Source organism: Protopterus annectens, chromosome 1.part1, assembly GCF_019279795.1.
Source record: "Protopterus annectens isolate FY-2018-M chromosome 1.part1, PAN1.0, whole genome shotgun sequence".
NCBI lineage: Eukaryota > Metazoa > Chordata > Ceratodontiformes > Protopteridae > Protopterus > Protopterus annectens.
Genome location: NC_056726.1, coordinates 131,953,627 through 131,976,714, shown reverse-complemented (window position 1 = coordinate 131,976,714; position 23,088 = coordinate 131,953,627). Strand labels below are relative to the sequence as shown.

Below are 23,088 nucleotides of genomic sequence, written 5' to 3'. Positions count from 1 at the left end.
TTGCAGGCAATGCAAACAAAGGACTGGGAAACATATCTAAGACTAGAGAAATCAGTTCATTAACAGCTTTCAGCCTTAATCCTCTGTACTAAACTGCCATCCAAAATATTTGTATTCAAATAAAAACTGCAGAAATGACTATGTATGGCTGTATCCCTTAAAACAAATGCTGATACCCCATTCAAACAATTAGACACACTTTCTACTTGTTAGTTTATCTATAAATCAGTTGTACATAAAGTTAATTATTCTCCCTCAACAACTGGTGCCATTTTCAAAAGTCTTTTCATCCTTATGAAAGGAATTTCCTCTGCTCCCTGACTGTTGCTCTCAATTTCCCAGTGAGCACACCCGAATAACCCTGCTTAACTGGCTCTCCCACCCCTTTGCAGCTTCCTCATGGCAAGAAATACAAGAGTTCATCTAACTTGCATGTAAACTATTAGTTTCAGTAATCGTCCTGGTGTACTAGGCCAGTTTCTGTAGTGAAACACTTTAGTGCTTATTTGACTAGTGGCACACTCACTAACTCAAATAAATAGTGTTGGACTCATCTACCCTTTCCTCTGAACTTTCTCCCTCCAGTCTTCTCTCTTTTTAGCAACTGCTAATACAATGAGCTGCAAAACTGTACAGAACTAATAAAGCAGCATGTGTTAGGTTGCTATTACCTGCATAAGTTTCTTACTTCAAGGAACTGCCTACTCTTAACTGCTCCAATGTCTTGAGGCACACATTCCTAACTGATTGTTTCTACTGTAGTCTGGCAAGCTGCCTCAAGGTTTTTCTCAGTCCATTCCCCCTCGATCCAATCGGGCTGACTCAGCTCACCTACCCTGCCCCCATTCCCACCCTCCCCCACATTAATTACAAGTATACCCTATATAAGCTTCTCCCTTTCCTGTCTAACCCACAATCAAATCTGTTAGATGACAAAGCAAGAAATTTAATTACCTAGTCAACAACACAGGGGTTCCCTAAGGGTCTATTCTTGAGCCCTTGCTTTTTAACATATTTACTAAAAACCTCCATAAAGCATCCCTGCAAAGTACACTCATTCAGTACGAGGACAATTCAACGATAATTGCATCCTCTAATAACATCTCAGATCTCCTTAAGTTAACACAAAATGCATTTACTTCCATCAAATCCTGGCGTAACAAAGCTTAACTGCTGCTTAATCCCCAAAAAAATCATGGCAAGAAATACAAGAGTTCATCTAACTTGCATGTAAACTATTAGTTTCAGTAATCGTCCTGGTGTACTAGGCCAGTTTCTGTAGTGAAACACTTTAGTGCTTATTTGACTAGTGGCACACTCACTAACTCAAACAAATAGTGTTAGACTCCTCTACCCCTTCCTCTGAACTTTCTCCCTCCATTCTTCTCTCTTTTTAGCAACTGCTAATACCATGAGCTGCAAAACTGTACAGAACTAATAAAGCAGCATGTGTTTGGTTGCTATTACCTGCATAAGTTTCTTACTTCAAGGAACTGCCTACTCTTAACTGCTCCAATGTCTTGAGGCACACATTCCTAACTGATTGTTTCTACTGTAGTCTGGCAAGCTGCCGCAAGGTTTTTCTCAGTCCATTCCCCCTCGATCCACTCGAGCTCACTCAGCTCCCCTACCCTGCCCCCATTCCTACCCACCCCCACATTAATTACATGTATACCTTCTATAAGCTCCTCCCTTTCCTGTCTAACCCACAATCAAATCTGTTAGATGACAAAGCAAGAAATTTGATTACCTAGTCAACAACATAAGGGTTCCTCAAGGGTCTATTCTTGAGCCCTTGCTTTTTAACATATTTATTAATAACCTCCTTAAAGCATCCCTGCAAAGTACACTCATTCAGTACGAGGACAATTCAATGATAATTGCATCCTCTAATAACATCTCAGATCTCATAAAATTAACACAAAATGCATTTACTTCCATCAAATCCTGGCTTAACAAAGCTTAACTGCTGCTTAATCCCCAAAAAAATCAAAATTTTTACTCTTCACAGCCAAACCTCTAACTCTAGACTTTAACATATTTTCTCAAAACAATACAGAAATTGAAATTGTAAAAACAGCTAAACTACTTAGCATCACAACTGATGACAACTATCATTTGAGAACATACCTCTCAACTGTACCGATTTTCGCAGAATGTTCATTGGTTCATAGGTAGGTACTAGACTATCGGCCCAAGGGCCTATGTAAGCCTAGCCAACAAGGTTGCCTGGCTTATGCCACCCAAGAAAGTTATTTTCCTGTGCCACTGTCGAGCAGAGCCACAGAAGTGATACCCGGGGTGTATTTCCTATTTCCCATCCACTCATCAAGATTTTTCTTGAAGAGTGCTAATGAAGAACTTCGCTTGACATAGATGGGTAGCCTGTTCCAGAGTATGGGAAATCTCTGGGACAGGAATCTATCCCTCCAGCATGTCCTGTTTATTGTGGTGACAAGGTTTAGGTCCCTAGAGCATGTAGCTCAGAGGAATTGGGATTTCTTTAGGTGTAGCATGTCCAACAGCTCTGGGTTTGACATAGCTTTATATGTTAACCACAGATCACCTCAGAGTAGGAGATATGCTACGGAGTAAAGCTGGAGTTTTTTGAGATGGTCAGTGTAGGGCATTTGTTTGAGACCAGTATTCCTCTTTGTGAAGTATTCTGTGGCCTTTCCAGCTGCTGCAGGTGTCTTGTGAGGTACATTCCAAAAGGGGCATTGTACTCTATAATGGGTCTAATGAGTGTCGAGTAGAGGGGAACAATGACCTCTTTTTTCCTGGATGAGAACCCTTTTATGATGAGGTGTGCCACGTAGAAGGACATCCTGACTACTGTGGCAATGTGACTACCAAAGGAGAGACTACTGTCCACCTGGGTCCCAAGGCCTCTTATCACACATTCTGTGTTAAGTAGATTGCTGCCTATGTGGTAGTTAATGGGTACAGAGTTTTTATCAAAGGGGATGACACTGCACATTTTGGCATTGAGCTTGAGGCCAGGGCTCTGACACCAGGCATCTGTGTCAGCAAGGCCCTTCTGTAGGATGTCCACATCATTTGGGGACTTGACTATGGCTCCTAGTTTGCAGTCATATGTGAACGTCATTAGTCATAGGCCTTCTGTGTTACCTGTACTTCAGAGAAGTAGATACCAAACAGGAGAGGTCCCAGAACTGAACCCTGTGGTACTCCACTTGTCACTGGTTTGAGGTCAGATTTGGAGTCTGCAACTTTTACAGTGTGGGTTCTGTCAGTGATCCAGTTGGCAACCCATCTTATGCCGTAGGGATTTATACCTAGTTTAGTGAGTTTAGCTGTAATTCCTGAATGGGGGATGGCATTGAAAGCCTTGGCGAGGTCAAGATAGGCTGTGTGAACCACCTTACCCTCATCTACGGCTTTGATAGCTGCCTCAAAGAAGTCAATCAGGTTTAGGAGGCACGATCTGCCTTTCACAAACCCAAACTGGGTGGGATACAGAGTTTGGAGGTTACCAATGTCTTTGTTTATGAGTTCCATGATGATACGTTCCATGGCCTTGCAGACCAAGCTTGTCAGGCTAACAGGGCGATAGTTCCCGGGATCAGTGATGACTCCCCCCTTTGTGGAGTGGGATAACTGTTGCTGTGCACCATTCAGTGGGCACAAAGCCTGATGTGAGGCTATTATTGAACATGGTTCTTAGGTGGGGAGCCAGTTCGTTCTGATGTTTGTGTAAAACGCAGCCTGGGATGTTGTCCGGTCCCATGGATGCTGTGTTTTTGGCTTTAGAGAGTGCAGCTTTTACCTGCGTAGTTGTGATTATAGGGACTCTGCATTCTTCCTGTATAGATATGGGCCCTTTAGGGGGTGAGGGGTGGGTAAAGTTAGCACTGAACCTATTTGCCAGGATGTTGGCAATATCAGTTGGTTCTGTAATTTTCATGCCATTCTGCTGTAACTCAGAGCAGATCTGGGTGTTGCCATTGATATTCTTGACATAGCTATAGAATGCTTTGTGGTTGTCCTTGGAATTACTGGCTATTTTGTTTTTGTAGCTAGCTTTGGAGGATCATATAAGGAATCTTAGCTTCTTACTGAGGCTGACAGTACAGTTGTGTACACTTACCAGAAATGTAGATGTTCGAGTGTCTTCACTGTTGCAGTCATCACTGTAGGGTTCTTCCTGCTGGCAGGCAGCCCTCGGTCAGCCAGAATCCCAAAGTCTGGGTCCGGCATCGGCTGTGTACTCACCCTCCCTGACGTCAGTGTGCCAGGGGTACAAAGCTCCCAGCCGATGCCATGTTCTCCAGTTTTTCTTGCCCCAGATGTCAGGTGCCCAAAAGTAAAGGCTAAAAGTAAAACAAAAATGTAACATACAACAAACCCCATACCCTGTAGCAAATACACCTCAGAAGAAGGGCGAAGCAGGGAACCACACCAATAAAAATATAAGAGGGGACAGGAGGGTGGGTAACCCAGACTGCAACAGTGAAGACACTCGAACATCTACATTTATGGTAAGTGTACACAACTGTACTATGTTCATCGTGTTTCATTGTTGCAGTCATCACTGTAGGGTTGAATCCCAAAGCTGGGATAAAGGGTGGTGGCTATTGAGTAGAAGGAGCGGCTAGAAGGCCTTGCAAGACTGCAGAAGCAAAGCCTGCCCTAGACTTAGAATAAAAGGGGAGATTATAGTGCTTAGAGAAAGTATGCACTGAACTCCAAGTTGCGGCTTCCAAAATATCTTTGGTAGGGACTCCCCTGAGAAAGGTAGCTGAAGTAGCAGCAGCTCTGGTAGGGTGAGTCCTAATGTTTCCCGGGATTTTCTTTCCATGATGAGAGTAACAAAATCTGATTCCATGAGCAATCCATTTAGAAATGGTCTGTTTTGAAATAGCTTTGCCTTGGGTATTTGCTGCATAAGAAACGAACAGCTGTTCTGTTTTCCTGATATCCTTGGTTCTGTCCAGGTAAAAGTCAAGCTGCCTGTGCACGTCCAAAGAATGCAAGATCCTCTCCCCCTTATTTTGTGGATTATGGAAAAAAGTTGGCAGGTGAATAGTTTGGTTTAAAGCCACTTTAGAAACCACTTTAGGCATGAAAGTAGGGTTAGTCCTCAAAGAAACCCTGTCTTGATGAAAAATAATGTAAGGTTCCACAGCCATGAGCGCTTGTAACTCTGAGACTCTCCTGGCTGAAGTTAAAGCCAGTAGGATAACAGTCTTCCACGATAAATACTTTATATCAGATGTGGCCGCAGGCTCAAAAGAAGGCAGAGTAAGTTTTTCCAGGACATAATTGAGGTCCCAGGCAGGGATGCGTGGTGTCCTAGGGGGCCTTAAATTCTTTGCTCTTCTGAGATATTGTTTCAGAAGTGGATGTGAAAAAATTGGAGGATCTGTATTATAATGTACAGAGATAGCTGAGGCATGTATTTTTATGGAGGAAAAAGATAAACCCTTATGCAACATATCTGTTAGGTAATGTAAAATCAATGGAATATTTGGAATGTGAGGATCTGATTCCTGAGCATGCATCCAGGTGCAAAATCTCTTCCATTTACCATCATAAGATTTCCTAGTGCTAGGCCTTCTGGCTTCTAAGATAACATCCATGACCTGTTTGGAAAGGGTAGGGTTAATCATAGACCCTGAATACGCCAGGCTGCCAGGCTGAGAGTTTTGATATGAGAGTGCAGGACCTGGCCCTGATGTTGAGACAAAAGATTTGGAATCTGAGGTAGAATCCAAGGAGGTTCCTGGGATAGATTTATCAGTGTTGAGTACCAAAATTGTCGAGGCCAATTCGGGGCTAGTAAGATCAGCTTTGGTTTGTCCTGTTTTATTTTTAATAACACCCTTGTAGAAGAGGTAGTGGTGGAAATGCATACCCGAGAGGTTCCTCCAACTGAATGAGAGAGCATCCACTTTCCATGCTAGCTTGTGATATGTCCTTGTGCAAAAAGTCTGTAACTGGTAGTTGTGGGGAGATGCAAATAGATCTATGTCCGGCCAGCCCCAGGCTTCTGTAATCATCTTGAATATTTGGGTGTCTAGCATCCACTCATGTGGGTCTGACAGGTTCCTGCTCAGGCTGTCTGCCAGAGTGTTTTGTTTCCCTGGCAGGAATTGAGCTTGTAGGTCCACTTTGCAAGCTAGTGCTGTGTTCCATAGAGTCATGGCTAGTCTGCAAAGGGGGTAGGAGTGTGAACCCCCTTGCTTGTTTATGTACCTCATAACTGTGGTGTTGTCTGTCCATATCTGGCTGTAAAAGATCCCTGAAAGCCAAGAGGGCATTCTGCACAGCTAACATCTCTTTTAAATTGATATGTAGATGCTTCTGATCCTCTGTCCAAAAACCTTGTAGGCCTTTCCCCTGCAAGTGGGCTTCCCATGCATAATCCGAGGCGTCCGTGGTTATCACTTGGTAGGCTGGAGGTAGACTGAAGGCTTTCCCTTTGTTTTGAAGACATGCCATGGCCCACCAATGGAATTCCTTTTGCAGGCAAGGCAAGATAGCAATCTCTGTTTCTGAACTGTGACAATGCTGGGACCATACGCTTTTTAGGTACCATTGTATCTTCCTCATATGCAGTCTTGCATATGGTATGAGTAGGATGCAGGAAGCCATGTAACCCAAAGCCTGCAGGAATTTCCTTGCAGTTAGCTGAGACATTAACGCCAGGCTTTTGAAAGTTGAAGCCAGCTGTAGTTGTTTTTCTGATGTCAGGAATGCCATCTGGGTTGTTGTGTTTAAAAGAGCACCCAGGAAAGTTATCTGTTGAGTGGTTGTCAAATTTGACTTTTTTACGTTCACAGTGAATCCCAGGTACTTGAGTAGATTCTGAACAAATTCCAGGTGCTGGAGTAAAATGTCCTTGCTGTCTGCTTGAATAAGGCAGTCATCCAGATAAGGGTAAATTTGAATTCCCTTGAGTCTGCAGTAAGCTACTACTGGTGCCAGGCACTTGGTAAAGGCCCTGGGCGCAGCAGACAAGCCAAAGGACAGCGCAGAGAATTGGTAATGTTTCGAGCCTGCCTTGAACCTGAGGTATCTTCTGCACTCCTGTCTGATAGGAATGTGTAGGTAAGCCTCCATGCATTTTTGCTCAACATTGGCAGGAGCTGCTGCAGAGTAAGCATCTTGAACTTTGGTATCTCCAGGAAAGTATTTAAGACTGACAGATCCAGGATGGATCTACAAGTATTTTGCTTTCTGGGAACTAGAAAGAGTCTTGAATAAAAGCCTTGTCCCGTCTCTGAATTTGGAACCAGTTCTATGGCCCTCATAGCCATGAGGGACCTCACCTGTTTTAATTCCTCTGCCCATTGAGTTTTTGGAAGATCTGGCCATCCGTTTGGTTTTGGTAAGGTGTGAAAGTGGAATTTCTAACCTCTTAAAACTACATCCAGAACCCACTTGTCTTGGGTTATGTAAGTCCAATTTCGGTGAAAAAGAGAAAGTTTTCCTCCCAGAGGAGCTTCCAGGAGAGAGGTTCCTGGAGCCATACAGGGGGAGTCATTGAGCCTGTTTCCTATAAGGCTGAGACCTATCTTCTCCACCCCTGGGGGTGGAAGCACTCCACTGTCTAGGTCTATAAGAGGTCTGTGCTTGGGCCCTCCCTCTGGGACGCCTATACCTACCCCTCTGAGGCCTGTCAGAGCTGGGAAAGGACCAATTTTTAGCTGGCCAATTTCTGCTAAATCTAGGAGGCTGAACTTGTAAGAAATTCTTAACCGTTTGCATGGATTTTGCCTTATCCTCCATTTTCTTTATAACCTCTTCAGCCTTAGACCCAAACAAAACATTATGTTGAACAGGAGCATCCAGTAACTTTGCTTTCACTTGATGAGGCAAATTTTGTTCCTTTAAACAAGCATGCCTTCTAATGACCGTGCCAGTGGCAGCCGCCCTGCAAGAGGCCTCCAAAGCATCAAAACCACAGTGTAAGGTATGTTTCCCCCACCTGCTCAGTAGAATGCATCAAATCATGTAATTCCTTATTGTCTGCACATGCAGAAATGGTACCCAGTTTTTGTTTCATAACAGTCAAAAGGTAATGCTGATATTTCAACATATGAAATTGACAATTTAAAGCCCTAATAGATAAAGTAGCAGAAGTGTATACTGTTTTGCCCCATCTCTCCAAAGCTCTAGAATCCTTATCTGACGGAATAGGGTTCTTAGCAATGGTGGCCTTAACACCCTTAGAACCCTGAGAAATGGTTTCTGGATCAGCAGTAGGATTTTTATAAAGAAACTGGTGGGAGTCAGGGACTCTGTAATTTCTATCAGGCTTAGCAGGGGCCAGAGGAAAGGAGACAGGAGTTAAATTAGACTCAGAAAAGACATCATCCACAATATCCAAAATAGGAGGAATAGCCAGGGGTCTGTGCTGGGGAACAAGAAGGAAATCCCTAAGCCTTCTCTTAGATTCAGAGTACTCCTGTCCTTCCCAGTGAAAATGTTCCCTCATGTCATGTAAAGTTTCCCCAAAAGAGTAATCCTCAGGAGGAGAAGCTGAAGGAATGGATTCCTCAGCATCAGAATCCTCATAAGGAGGGAAAGTATAATCCTGTTCAGAGGAAGACACTGAAGAGATAGATGCCTGATCAGAGGATTCATAATCCAATTCTTGTCTTGGCCTTTTGTCTGGAGGGGGATGTGAACCCCTAATCATAGTTAGCAAGTCCTCCGCCATTTTAAGCATTTGTTTTTGAGATTTGGGTTTCGGATCAGAGGAGGCCTGGGCTTGAGTCTTTGTTTTAGAAGGAGTCTTTGCCTTTGCCTTTACCTGAAGCTGCGTAGGCTTGAAAATCCCCTCGGAAGCCGGTACCTGCACAGCGGCTCCGGACCCATCCGAGGGAGCATTATCCAAAGGTCCTGCACCTGGAGTATTCGAAGGCCTAGTTGGCTCCTCGTGGGAGTCCATTTTGGCAAGCGGTTCTGTAATGGCTGATGACAGGGGCTGCGAAAGTGCCTCACTGATGATGGCCGAACCAGCAGCTGGCTCTGATTGTAAACTGTTGTCTGATTTGGACCTCAGAGGCCTATCCCTATCCTTGCGCATTTTATGAACTCCGGTAGTCGGAAGCGTGTCCGATGACATGTTATAATTAAATCGCCTCCCAAAGTAATGAAAGGCAAAAATCGTATCTCTGTTTAATAGTACGTTGATTAAATCTAGCCTAAAACCGACAACTAGCTACGTCGTGGTCAGGGCCTAGACAAGGAATACAGTAAGAGTGAAAATCCTTATGAGGTATTTGCTTCCCACATGAAATACAATTATTAACTTTTTCTGACATCGGTTTGGAGCAAGAAAAAAGTTTCCCCAACGGGGTACTTAGCTTTGAAAAGAAGAATGTCTTTGGTATGAAGCACCAAAAATAACAGGAGTCAGCTGACCGGCACTTGCGAACTGCTTCCACTGCGTGGCAAGAAAGACTTGAGAACATGGTGTCGGCTGGGAGCTTTGTACCCCTGGTGCACTGACGTCAGGGAGGGTGAGTACACAGCCGACGCCGGACCCAAACTTTGGGATTCTGGCCTACCAAGGGCTGCCTGCCAGCAGGAAGAACCCTACAGTGATGACTGCATCAGTGAAACACGATGAACATCAGGGAGCTCCTTCACTCATGGGATTTTACTCTCTTTTGCAACAGTTTCTTCCTTCTGTTGTACAGTTTGTTTATGGCAGGGGACCACCAGATTGGCTTCCTTTTTTTGGAGGATAGCATCTTGGTTCTGTTTGGGATCCATGCACTCATGTAAGTGCTTATAGAGTGCATTTGTGTAGGATTCAACGGTTGTAACTGTATTGTCCATCTGCATGGGTGTCAGGAAGTTCTCCGCTTCTGTCTTACGAAGCATGAAGTTGGCTTTGGAGAAATTTACAGTGGTTTCCTTAATGGAGGGTGGGAGCGGGATGTGGATATTAAGGGTGATTAGCTTATGGTCGGATTGGACCAACGAGGAATTGACTTCAGGTGTAGAACATCGGTCACTCATGTTGGTAATGACTAGGTCTAAGATATTGTTGCCCCTGGCGGGGGTGTGGATAAGTTGATCCAGGGCATTGGAGTTTATGAATTCCAGAAAGCGTTGAGCTAAGGAGTTGGTACATGAGTAGCTTTCCCAGTTAATGGTGGGGTAGTTGAAGTTGCCCATTATTAGGGTGTTTGGTTGAACCCTAATATTTTCCAGTACATCAAGAAAAGAGGAGTGGGAATCCTGGGGCATGGTGGGAGATCTGTAGCAAGCTACAATTTGGATTGCAGTTTTGCCCAGAGTTAGTTGCACTTGGATAACCTCGGATGCATTATGCTGAGCAACTAGACTGTAGGTGTGAATATCCTTAATGAATATGGACACACCTCTGCCTTTGGTGTTTCAGTCTAGGTTACATGGCCAAAAAGTGTGGTCTGAGTTATAGCCTGGTTGTGCAGGGGTGCTCTCTGGAGCCTTGATCCAGGTCTCAGTCACTGCACAGATATCGATGTTTTCCATTTTAAGAAGTGCCTCAAGTGAGTGTATTTTGAGATTTAGACTTCTAACATTGAGTAGCATTACCCTCAGTTTTTGCTTATCTTTTCCTGTTACAGTGGTGAGTTTGTCATCTGAACCTTGCCTAAAAAAAGCACTATAGGGGCGGCAAGAGCCTTAGCCAGTAGCCAGAATCCCAGGGGCGAGAAATGCAGGCCATCTCTGGCAAAGCATCGTGGTCTGTTGACCATGTCATCCCAAGCAGACAGATACTGGATCCCCTTAGAATGACACCAGAAGCTTAGCCAATTGTTGAAGTCAATCATTTTGTCCTTGTACTGCGGTATCATTTTGGGCGATGGCAGAATGCTACTCAGGGCTAGGGTCATACCTGCCTGGGCTACAAGATCGGAGAGCTCTTCCATGTCTCTTTTCATGTAGTCCATGGAGGTATGTCTCAGGTCATTCACACCAACATGGACAATGACAGAGTCATATTTGTACTTGTTGTGGAGTGACCTAAGTGTGTGGGCTATGTGGTGGATCCTGGCACCTGACAGGCAGCTGACAGTAACCTTGTCCTTGTTTAGCCTGGTGAGTGGGACATTAGTGTGCCTGACTATAGAGTCACCTATGTGTTGGGTACATTGTTTTGCCTTATTGGCTGTGCTTGAGTGGCACACTGAGTCTGTGGGCTATGTGTCATTTGGGTTGTGTTAGGGGAATGGAGGTTGCTTGCGTTTCTGCTTTGGAGGTCTCTGTTGCTTAGACAGATTATTATTGAGAGCCTCCGCGAATGTTTTTGTGTTACTATGTGTGGATTTTGGTGGTGTAGATTTAGTGAGACTACGTGATGTCCAGATTTTTGCCTCATATTTTTGCTGTGTTCCTCCTAAAATCTGTACCTTTCTGGCAAATAGCTGAGGAATGAAGTCATTAAATAATGACAAATAACTGAGTTTTAAGACTCCACATCCTTCAGAAAATTCATGCTAATGCAAAACCTATTATTCTATCAACTTTCTATGTTTGTAAGAGCAATAAATCTGTCCCTATATGTCCCCCCATCATTTTAGGCTTTGTCCAGATTTTTTGCTCTAAGAGGTTGGGAGGTATGCTTGAGGATCATATACTCAACTCGATCAATAAGACCCATTTTAAGCTTCTCAAACTCTATAGGCATAAACTCTGTTTGGGCAAGTCTACCAAGTTGAATCTAGCTAATAGTCTACTTCTACCCTCCCTCCTCTATGTTTGCCCCATTTTCACTAACCTACACACATCTCTCCTGAACAAACTGCAGTTGTGCTACTATAAAATAGCTAAGTGTGTCTCCAACGTGCCAACTCGCACACATCATTGCCTGGCCATTAAATCTATAAACTGGTTTGAGTTCCCTCATTACCTACATTACTCCCAGCTTACTCTCACCCACAAACTACTAAATAATCCAAACTACTGCCCATCCCTTCAAACCATATACAAACACACACCCCTAATCGGCATCTTAGGTCCTCTGACAAACATCTCTTAACCATAACTAAACCCAACAAAAGAGCTGGACAATGTTTCTATTCCCATGCCATTGCCAAACTTTGGAATACGCTCCCTCTCTCTATTACCCAACTAGACTCTTTAAAAACATTTAAATTTGCACTAAACGAACACTGTCTCAATAACTTTATCTGTTGTTGTAGTCATATAATTAAACCACCTTAAATGTTTTGGCTACTATAAACTACAAATACTTTCACTAAGTTAATATAGTTGCAATGTACACTGTCTGTCTTTGTATCCAATCTCTCTTACTTTCTTTATTTCTGTTGCTGAAAAAACAGAATTGATTAAACAGTATTGTTACGAGAATATACAAACAGAATTACTAAAAATTTAACACACTGTGTTTATTTTCTTGTACAGTATACCTCTATAATATGTATTTGTCTTTTTATATCTACTCCAGTTTGTATTATGTAAAAACTTTCTTGACTTTCAAACTTAAGCTGATGTTATATAAACATTTCTGTGACCATATGGAGCTTTTCTCCCTGGGCCTCCACTGAAAATGGGTTGCTGGGCTCAGTGAACTTTCCTGGTCAACAAATGTCAAGAAATAAATAAAGCACCTTCAGTGACTCTACTTAACATGTCCATGTTTTCTACAGATGACATTAAATGTCTCATATTTTCCACCTCTTTTCAAAAACGTATTTTGTCTTAAATTCATCAAGTGTCATGAGGTTTCTGACTTTGATGACATTACTGTTGAATTGTACAACTTATGTTCATATCAGGTTTCTTCTGTGATTTTACATCTTGTGTTTACGGATCAATGGAAGAATATAATACATTTTACTGATGCATAACTTTTACAACCTGAAGGCTGTCTTTCTTCCTGTATCCCAGGCATGCATATTTGGTACATGTATAGCATGGGATCCGTACTGATCCCCGAATGAAATTTTCACTGAATCACTAATGGTCGGGCATACTTATGCAAAAGTGCTTTTCACCGAAGAAGCACTTTCGCGTAAGTATGCCTGTTGCGGAGGTCGTACTATGGTGCGGATAAGGGAAAATTCCCTTTTCCCCACTGTAGTGCGATCTCGGAGTGAGAATATTAAAGTCGGGTGGGTGTGGGGGCACAGCCCCCCACATGGGGGGTGCAAGGAGGCTTGCCCCCCTGCAAAAACGTTAATTTAATGTTTTTTTTTGTTTAGCACACTTTAGCGAAAGCACTTTTTCGGTGAAAGCGCTTTTGCTAAAGTATGTTCGATGATAGTGGATTCGGACTGTTGAACTTTCGTTCAACAGTCCTAGATCCATATAGCATATATTACTTAAATGAGTAAGCATTATAGGTAACACTTCTGAGTCTCTGCTACAAAAGCGGTGGTTTCTTTTGAAAGGTTTGTTGTTGATTACCCCTTTTATCTGGACATTAATATTATTATATTAAATGTTAAATGATTTTCTATTAAAATGCTCCTTGTGGTGTTTGGAGACACAAAGAAGACAGCTAAATGTGGTGAACTGGTGTATTATGTTGAAGGCTGCACTGTTGTTTATGGAATAAGTTATGGTACTGTGGCTCAATGTGAAAGAATAATGCACTTTGTAGATTGCATTACATGTGCACATTGTTTGAAACTCAAGTTATGCAATGATTAAAACCTGAACTTTTCTTCCTTTCCTTAAAAATTACAAAAGTTGCATATCCGTTTGCTGTGTGGATGAAGGCACTTTGTCTTAAAAGAACATAGTGTATAACAAGAGTCAAAGAACTGTGATCTAAAATGAATGTCTGAGTGATTTGAAGATATCCTGCACTGGCTATCATGTCACTACCCCCAAGAAACCTTACTACTTGGAGACTTTAACATAGACTGGGGCACCTGTTCCTCAGAATCCCCAACCACCCATATTAACCTGCATGCATTTACACAAATCATATCCACCCCTACCAGGATAGGTAAACCCAACCAAAAAGAAAGTATACTTGACTGGGTACTCAATAAATAGTCACCCCCAACTGTACACCTCTGGTACCCTCCTTAATGGCCTAAGCGATCACCTTCTCACATATGTAATTAAGCACAAAACCATTAATTCCCAACAACCCTTACTCAGAAAGGTTAGAAACAATGAACACTTTGATCCTGCCAAATTCCAACAAGAACTAAACTCATGTAATTGGTCTATCCTAAAACACCTCCCCTTAGAGGAAGCAGTAGCATATTTTAGCAACAAATTCCTTGAGATCCTTGATTTGCATGCACCTGTTCGTTCAAAGAGAACCAAGGCAAAAACTGCGCCATGGCTTTCTATAGAGTCTAAACTCAAAATTACCCTTAGAAACAAAGCATGGGCTTTATGGCATTCTTCTAAAGACCCTCAAGATCACATTAAATACAGGCAATCCAGGAACAAAACCAAAAAAATCAGTTTTACAAGACAAAAAACAATACTACTGTAATTTACAGACAGTAAATCAAAATAACGCTCAGAAGTTTTGGGCAGGTTTAAATAATCTACTACATCCTGGACAACCTTCAACCTTAATCCCTGCTGCTACTATTGATAAAACCCCTGAAGATGTTTCTGATAGTTTTAACCAATTCTTTACTGAGACAATTCAAGCCCTAGCTAGCCAACTACCTCCTAGCTCCCCTGGTCCTGAAAGTAGCACCCCTAAAAACCTACTCGCGTTCAGCTTCCAACCAGTTGCCACTTCACTTATCCATACCTTGATCAAAAAATTAAAACCCACTACACTTTCTGCTGATCAACTCCCTGCCAAGTACCTACAAAAATCAGCTGATGCTATTGCTTACCCCATCTCAATACTAATCAATCGAACCATAGTAGAAGCTAAAATTCCCACCATCTGGAAAATATCCTATGTAATCCCACTTCACAAAGGAGGCAGCTCTACTGAATTCTCCAATTATAGGTCAATAGCTATACTCTCTTCACTTGCAAAGATTATGGAAAAATGTATTCATAGACAACTCATGCACCACCTAATCCAGAATTGCCTTATGGCAGGCACTCAGCATGGCTTCTGTCCTCATCACAGCACTACTTCAGCCCTCCTAGCCTTTACCAACACCATAAACCATAATTGCAGCAATAATTATATATCCTCAGCCCTCTTTTTGGATCTTTCCAAGGCATTCGATATGGTTGATCACCAACTTTTAATCCACACCCTGCAAACATTCTGTCTAGATACTGGAGCCCTCCAATGGTTTCAATCCTACCTGAATGGTCAACAGCAGGCTGCCCTCTGGCAGAACAAACTCTCTAACCTTCTACCTAACACCCTTGGAGTACCACAAGGCTCTATACTAGGGCCCTTGCTGTTCTCCATCTTCATTAACGACCTTTATACTGTCATCCCAAATGTCAGCTGTATCCAATATGCTGATGACTCTACTCTGATTTGCTCAGCCACATCTCCAGTAGAGTTATGGTCAGCTACCCAGACCACCTTTAATACAATAGAAAACTGGCTTTCTGAACATTGTCTGATCCTAAATCCCAAAACAAACTAAAATGCTGTTATTTTCACCAACACGTAGGTCTACCGCTTTCACCTTTACCATAAAATCAGATGATGGCACAATAATCTCCCCTGACCCATCTACAAAACTATTCGGTGTCATCATAGACAATAATCTAAAATTTGACTTACATGTTAACCAAACTATCAAAACCATCAATAAAAAACTAGGGTCACTTTACAGAATAAAAGTCTTCCTAACCCCTCCAGCTAAAATTGCCATAGCTCACTCTCACCTTCTTTCAACCCTTCTGTATGCATCCCCTCTACTCTCGAATTTAAACAAGACTGTCCTTAACAAACTCTCAATCTGCTACAACCACATTGCCAGGTTTGCCACTGGGCTGCCTTTTAGGACACATCATTGCATCAATCTAAATCAGCTTGGTTGGCTTGAACTACCCAGCCTAATCCAGTATAACCAACTGATTATGGCCTATAAAATCCTCTATAATCCGGACAATACTCCTGCACTTAAAAATATTATCACCCCCTATGACAATCCTAGACCACTTCGATCCTCTAACAAACTACTAATTCAGACTAGCAAAATTAATAACACAGCCGGTGATTCTCTCTTTGCAAACTCTGTAAGTAGATCCTGGAACTCTCTTCCAGCTGATATTACCTTACTTTCCACCTTAGGTCAATTTAAAACTGGACTCAAACAACATTTGTCACTTAACTGGCTATGTCAATGTATCAAGCCTGGCTAACTCTCTCTAGAATGTGTAAAAATCTGTTAACCAGTTTACTGTGGAATTTAATTTAATCCTGACTTGTGCGCAGGATTAACTGTAACCTGTGGAACGTGTTTAACTTGCTTACTTATGTAATCTCTGTAAATAGTCTGTTTGTAATATGTAATGCTGGTATTATGTAATGCTGTATCTGCTTACCCTTGGAGCTTTTCTCCCCGGGCCTCCGCTGAAAATGGACATGCATCCAATCGGATTATCCCGGTCAACAAATGTAAAATATAAATAAATAAATAAAAATTTTACATGTTGGCTGAAATCCTCTTTAGTTTGAGATGAGATTCTTAACAGATTATGTTGCATTCAACCACTGCAGGATCAAGTACTACTTGATTAATGTGTATAGTGACAGATATCTTTGTCTGGAAGGGATTTGAAGCCTGCCATTTGTTCCAGGTATGTCTCCATCTGGAAGATTTTCTGTTTATAAAAGAATTGCTAATACTGATCTTGACAAAGATGTACACTCCCTGTGTGATGCTGGTCTAGACAATGATATGGTAAGATTGATTCTGGCATATTTTATTTACTGATGGTGGGAAGGTTTACTTTTCTATCAATATAACTTCCTTCCTTGCATTATTTTAATGATGACTGTCTGTACATTAAATTGTGATATACTTGGTTGCATGAGAATGATTCTTACTATCTAAATCACAGGTAATATGAGGCTTAGAATGCAGCACTAAGTTAAGATCAGGCCTATAATTCTAATGGGTAGGCTTGTTTAAAATGGTACTAGACAGATTTTAAAATTCAGTTAACCATTTGGCAGGTCAGAGCTTTCCTTGCTGTATGTGACCTGGATTATTTCCTTGGTATATCATGAATTTATGTTAAGTTGATAAACACAATTAATATTCTATATAGGTCAATGTTTTCTTTGATTATGATTTCTGTTATTAAGAACTTTATCACATGATTGGTTATGTGTAATTACATGTACATTCTATGGAGTATGATTTAAATGTAATGCTAAGCCTGATACCTTACAATTCTTACTTTTCAAAGGTTCATTAGGTGCTTACTAGGTTAATGGCACAAGAGAGCCTAGCCAATAATATCCAGGATATGACAATATCATATCTTAATTCCCTAGATATGGGATGTGGTAGTAACAGGTGGGTCTTTGAGTGATGGAGCCCTGAGTCATTTTTCAGACTGCTTATGTCCATAAGGGACATGGGCAGTACCCCAGGAGTAAATTTATGGTTCCCCATCCATTTATCCAAAATCTTTTTGAATAGAGTGAGGGACAGACTTTGTTTTACAAAGATGGGAAGTTTATTCCTTAGACGAGGTCACCTTTAGGATATGAATCTGTCTCTCCAGCAAGCTCTGTTAGAGTCACAAATAAGGTTCAGCTCCATGGAATGCATAACTCTCATATTCGTTTTCTTGCAAATGTGTAACATTTTTATCAGGGCTGGATCGGTGAATGCCTTGTAGATCAGGTATAAGTCACCTATCAATAAATGATATGAGATGGAGTAAAGGGATAGAACCTCTAGTCAGTCTGCATAAGACATGTATCTTATTCTTTGTATTTTTTTAGTGAGAAAATTCTGGGGCCACACCAACTGATGTAAGTGCCTGGTTAGGTATATGTAGAAGGGAGCATTATACTTGATTATGAGCCTGATAAGGGCCAAGTACAATGGCAATACAGCTTCCTTTGACCTTGATGTCATGCCTTTACTTATAATTTGAGCCACACAGAAGGATTTCCTCACTACCATAGCTACCAAAATAAAAATGTAGGTTACTGTCTATCTGTATTCCTAGGTCCCTCATTACTGGGTCTACCTTTAGGGGTGTTCTAGCAATATAATTTGCAGGGATATCTGATTTACCAAAGGGTATGATTACGCATTTTTTAGCATTTAGTATCAGACCATGGTTTTTGCACCAGTCATTTGTCATTTTTAGGCCTGTTTGTAGATAACAACATCATATGGGGATTCAGTGATTGTTACCAGCTTACAGTTGTCAGCAAATTTGGTGAGCCAAAGGCCCCCAACATTGGCCTTCACTTCAGAGAAGTATATACCAAACAAGAGGGGTTTCAACACTGAGCCCTGTGGGACACTGCTAGTAATAACTTTCTTACTGGAAGTGGATTCACCTATCTGGACAACCTGTGTCCTGCCAGTGAGCCACTTTGCTATCCATCTGATGATGTAAGGGTTTATGCCTAACTAAGTAAGTTTATTTTTGATCCTCAAGTGGGGGATTGTGTTGAAAGCTTTGGCCAGGTCTAGATAAGGGGTGTGTACCATTTTCCCTCATCCAGGACCCTGGTGAATTTCTCGAAGTCCACCAGACTGAGCAGGCAAGACCTCCCTTTGACAAAGTCAAATTTGGTCTGGTTCAATGTTAGGAGATTTCCTGTGTCATTTTTGATCAGGTCCATGATAATTCTCTCCATAGCCTTACAGATAAGACTGGTCAAGCTTATGGGTCTGTAGTTCCCTGGGTCAGTTGATGGTCCCCCTCTTATGCAGAGGGGCAACTGTTGCAGTCGTTCATTCTTCTGGGCCAAAGCTCATCCAGATGCTGTGGTTAAAGTGGGTTTCCAGTGGTCCTGATAGATTCTGTTTTAAACTATTTTAAGAAGCATCCCAGAATGTTATCGGGACCCATGGATGTTGTGTTTTTGACTTTAGTGAGCTCAGTAAGGACGTTTTCCCTTATAATGACCAGTAGGGTGATGGTAGTGGGTAAATCTTTGATTGTGGTAGGAGGTGATGGGGAGAAGCTTAAACTGCACTTTTTGGCCAGCAAGTTTGCTACAGTTTCAGGCTGGGTGTAAGTGTTGCCTTTCATGATTAACTCAGCACATTGCTGAGTGTTTCCCCTGAGGTTATGAACGTAACTGAAAAAAAGTCTTATGGTTATCTTTCACCTGGGAGGCTATCTTTGCCTCATGGTTTGCTTTGGCAGATTTGACCAGCTCTCTAATTTGTTTGTTTAGACTGGTGAGTGTCTTTTTGCACTGTTTTATCTGATCCTTCTTGGCTTTAGAGAGAATTTTTTTCCCTTTTGCTGAACAGCCTATTTATACTAGTGGTCCACCAGTGTGGTTTATTTTTGCCAGAAATCATAGGTTTGACTCTGACAGGCACTGCCTCCTCAAACAGTTATGAATGTGGTTGTGCAGTGCTTTTAAGTACAGCTCAGAGTAGGCCTCAGTGTCATCCACATTCGGAGGGGCTTGGAAGTTTCATAAGCTGTCACTTAGTTTGAGGTAATTGCCTTAGCAAAGTTCTTAACAGGTTTGACGTTTGATTGGTTAGGTTAGTTTTGATACTAATGGAGATCATTTTGTGGTCAGATCTTACCAGGGAGGAGTTAATGCATGGGAGGGAACATCCCCCCATGTTCATGAGTCCTAGGTCCAGAATATTTGTACCTCTAGTTGGGGAACTAACTAGTTGCTCCAGGGTGTTTGCACAGATGAAGTCCAGAAACCACTGAGCAAGTGAATTATCGTATAAGTCGCCTAGTTTATAGAGGGGTAGTTGAAGTCACCCATAAGTATGGTGTTAGGCTGAATGTTAAGAGATTCCAGTAGTTTAGGTAAGAGGTTTGGGTTTCTAGAATCATGTCAGGGGATCTGTAGTTAGCAAGGATATAATGGGGTGGGGGTCACACCTATGATTAGTTGGGTATGGGGCAGCTCAAGTGAGTCATGTTGCTGGACCAGTCTAGCAGTGGACTTATCCTTTATGAATACTGAGACACCTCCTCCCTTTGCTTTATCCTGAGCTGAGGGGGATCAAAATGTACAAAAAGTGGGGTGCTTTACATGGTTCTGAACCATGTTTCCATGACTGCATACATGTCTGCATTCTCCAGGGTGAGGAGTGCTTCCAGGGAGTAAAGATTTTTATGCAAACTCCTAGCATTGGACAGCAGTACCTGTAGGTAGTCGTGCATGATTTTTGTTATGTCGGAGGGTTTAACAACTTTGCACTTGTCACCACTTGGCTTTGGGATATTGGCAATTTATTTATCCCCATAGTTCCTTTTTATCGATCATGTCTCCCCAGGCTGACAGATACTGGATCCCTGTGTTGTGACACCAGAAAGTAAGCCAATTGTTAATCAAAAAAGTAAATCATTTTTTGCTGGTACTGTGGTGTCATCATTGGTGAAGGTAGGATGCTACTCAAGGCTAGATTCATACCAGCCTGGGACACATATTCAGGTGAGCTCCATCATGTCTCTCTACATATAGTCCAGTGGGCTACATCTTAGGTCATTTACACCCACATGGACTATAACCATGTCATACTGGTACTTGTGGTTTAAAGACCTAAGTGTATGGATGATCTGGCATATCCTGGCTCCAGGCAGACAGTTCACTGTGATATTCTCCTTGTTTAGCCTGGTAAGGGGACATCAGTATGTCTTAGATTGAAATCCCCAATAACTAGAATGTTTGCTGTGTGGTGTGTTGCATTATGGGTTTGGACATGGGGCTACTTTGATTTTCAGAGTTATGTGTTATGTGAGTTTCTGCCATTTTTGAGGGTGTGTGGGGCCACTGGGTGATGCTTTTAGGAGGTCTTGTAGGTTTGGGTAGATTACAGGTGAGTACCTCAGCATATGGGGGGGGGTCTATGTGTTTGTTCCTTAGTGTTGGTAGTAAGCGTTTTGGGTGCAATGCTGACAACCCGGTTTGCCTCTTTGTTGTGTATGTATGTGAGAGCTTTGTCTGCACTGACATTGTGTATCTACATCTCTCATACACTGTCTTTGTAAAATTAAATGGTTGTCAATGAACATTAGGCAGTTACTACACTGCCTCAGGATGCTCATATCTACAAGGCCAGAAAGAGAGATGACAGGGAACCACCTATCCATTATAGCAGATCCTTAGTAAATGAGAAGGAGTAGGAGAGAGTCACTTAAAGGTCTAATTGAGAGTGTTTAGTAGTGTATTATAAGATGCCGTGCAGTGGTATTGCCCTCTGCACACACTGGCAGCTCTTCGAGCAGCTATGAACAGTGGGAGACTATGGACAGTATTTCCTACAGAGGATTTTAAACCGGAGAGTTTGCTTATATACAAGGCATGTGTAAACTGCATTTGCACAGTGTGAAAACACAAGGCTTTTTTACTGATAGGAATGCCATCAGGATGAAAGACTTTTGCACACCTAAGCTCTCAGGATTACACCATATGATTTGCAGACCATATGATTCAGGTATAAGTGGAATGGATCAGTATTCATGGGTCATGCGCCATTGACAACTCTTACCTACTTTTATTTTGTGCTTGTAAATACAGTAGTTGCAGTTAAGATTTCTGATAGGAATAATGTAAATATGGTTAGTGAGTTTACATGATTAAATTGTCACTGTGTTTTTAAATCCATGAGGACAGTCTTTCTTGGAGCAGGGATTAGGTCCAGGAGTAGTGGGGATGGGTATAGGGGATATATTTTTTAGAATACTCTACTTGTTGGATCAAGTATGTTATGAAGTTAGATTATTTTAAGGCAAAAGTCAGATGACTCACATTTGTAAACTATGTTAATTATGGGTTAGACTATAACATTAGGTACAGTAAACTGGATCAGAGCAACAACGTAAACACAAAAAAAATCATACCATGCAGTTCACTATGTTTGATGTAAGAAAGAATATTATGAACTGTATATTTTTATCACATTTTAACTCAATGACATGAAACATTTAAAAGTATCCTCATGGAACTTCTAATGTGTCCTTTCCTGATACAGCCCCTCCCAAAAAAAGAAATGAAATGAGATTGGTACCTTTTATAGTAAATGGGCACAGGGATTTGTTAAAGAGACTAGTATGGTTGCTTCAATTTGTTGATTACACAGTCCAATGGCAACCACATACAGATATACATATATATATATATATATATATATATATATATATATATATATATATATATATATATATATTCACTTTATAATCTTGAAATACTGAATTTCAGTACATCAAGACCATGAAGTCGAATCTGCAGAATATCAAAAGTGCATAACTGTGAATCCAGATGTGTTGAATTCGCAGTTATGCTTTAACGGTACGTGACGTGGAGTGTATGTGTGGCTGGTGTGCATTTTCATGTGTGGAATTAGGTGGAATTTAAGGTAAGTGACTAGTCTGTAAGGGTTTTGGGTAAGTGTTTGAGTGTACGTGAGTGTGTTTGGAAGTTGTACGTGTGGGTTAGGGTAGGCAGGTAAAAGTTGTTGAGTCTTTCGGCTTTTCCTGGTTAGGGGTCGCCACAGCGGAACTCCGGTCCGCTAATGATTGGTAGTTGATTTTTACGTGCCGAGTTACCAGCCCTGATGCACAACCTTCAACGAAGGTACGCCCATTCACGCATGTAAGTATGAGTGTTTAATTGTTGACTGTGATGGTGTTTGAATGTATGTGATGAGTGTGTAAAAGGGACTGTAGAATTTCTGATTGTGAGTTTGCTGTCTTCTACTGTTCGGTGTGATCTCAGAGTTAGAATATATAAGTAGGGCCTGTGTGGGGGCGCAGCCCACCACATGGGAGGTGCAGGGGGCTTGCCCCCCCTTCTTATTTGTAGTGTAGGTTTGTATATGTGTGTTGTTATGTTTGTTTTTTTTTTTTTTGGTAGTGTGGGTAGTGTAGTGTATGTGTTGTATGGTGTATGGCATGTTTAGGTTCAGGATTTTACATTTTGCGCTTTTAAGTTTAGCGGTTTTGGACGTTCGGTGTTTTGTGGGTTCGACTTTATAGTCTCGATATACTGAAATTCGATATTTCAGTATTTCGAGA

General features: G+C 41.7%; 1 protein-coding gene across 4 annotated transcripts in view; it reads right to left on the bottom strand.

The window, feature by feature from the left end:
* Nucleotides 1–23,088, bottom strand: part of PKIB (cAMP-dependent protein kinase inhibitor beta) — a 1,514,333-nt gene that overhangs the window by 1,100,906 nt on the left and 390,339 nt on the right. The gene's annotated exons all lie outside the window — the stretch shown is intronic.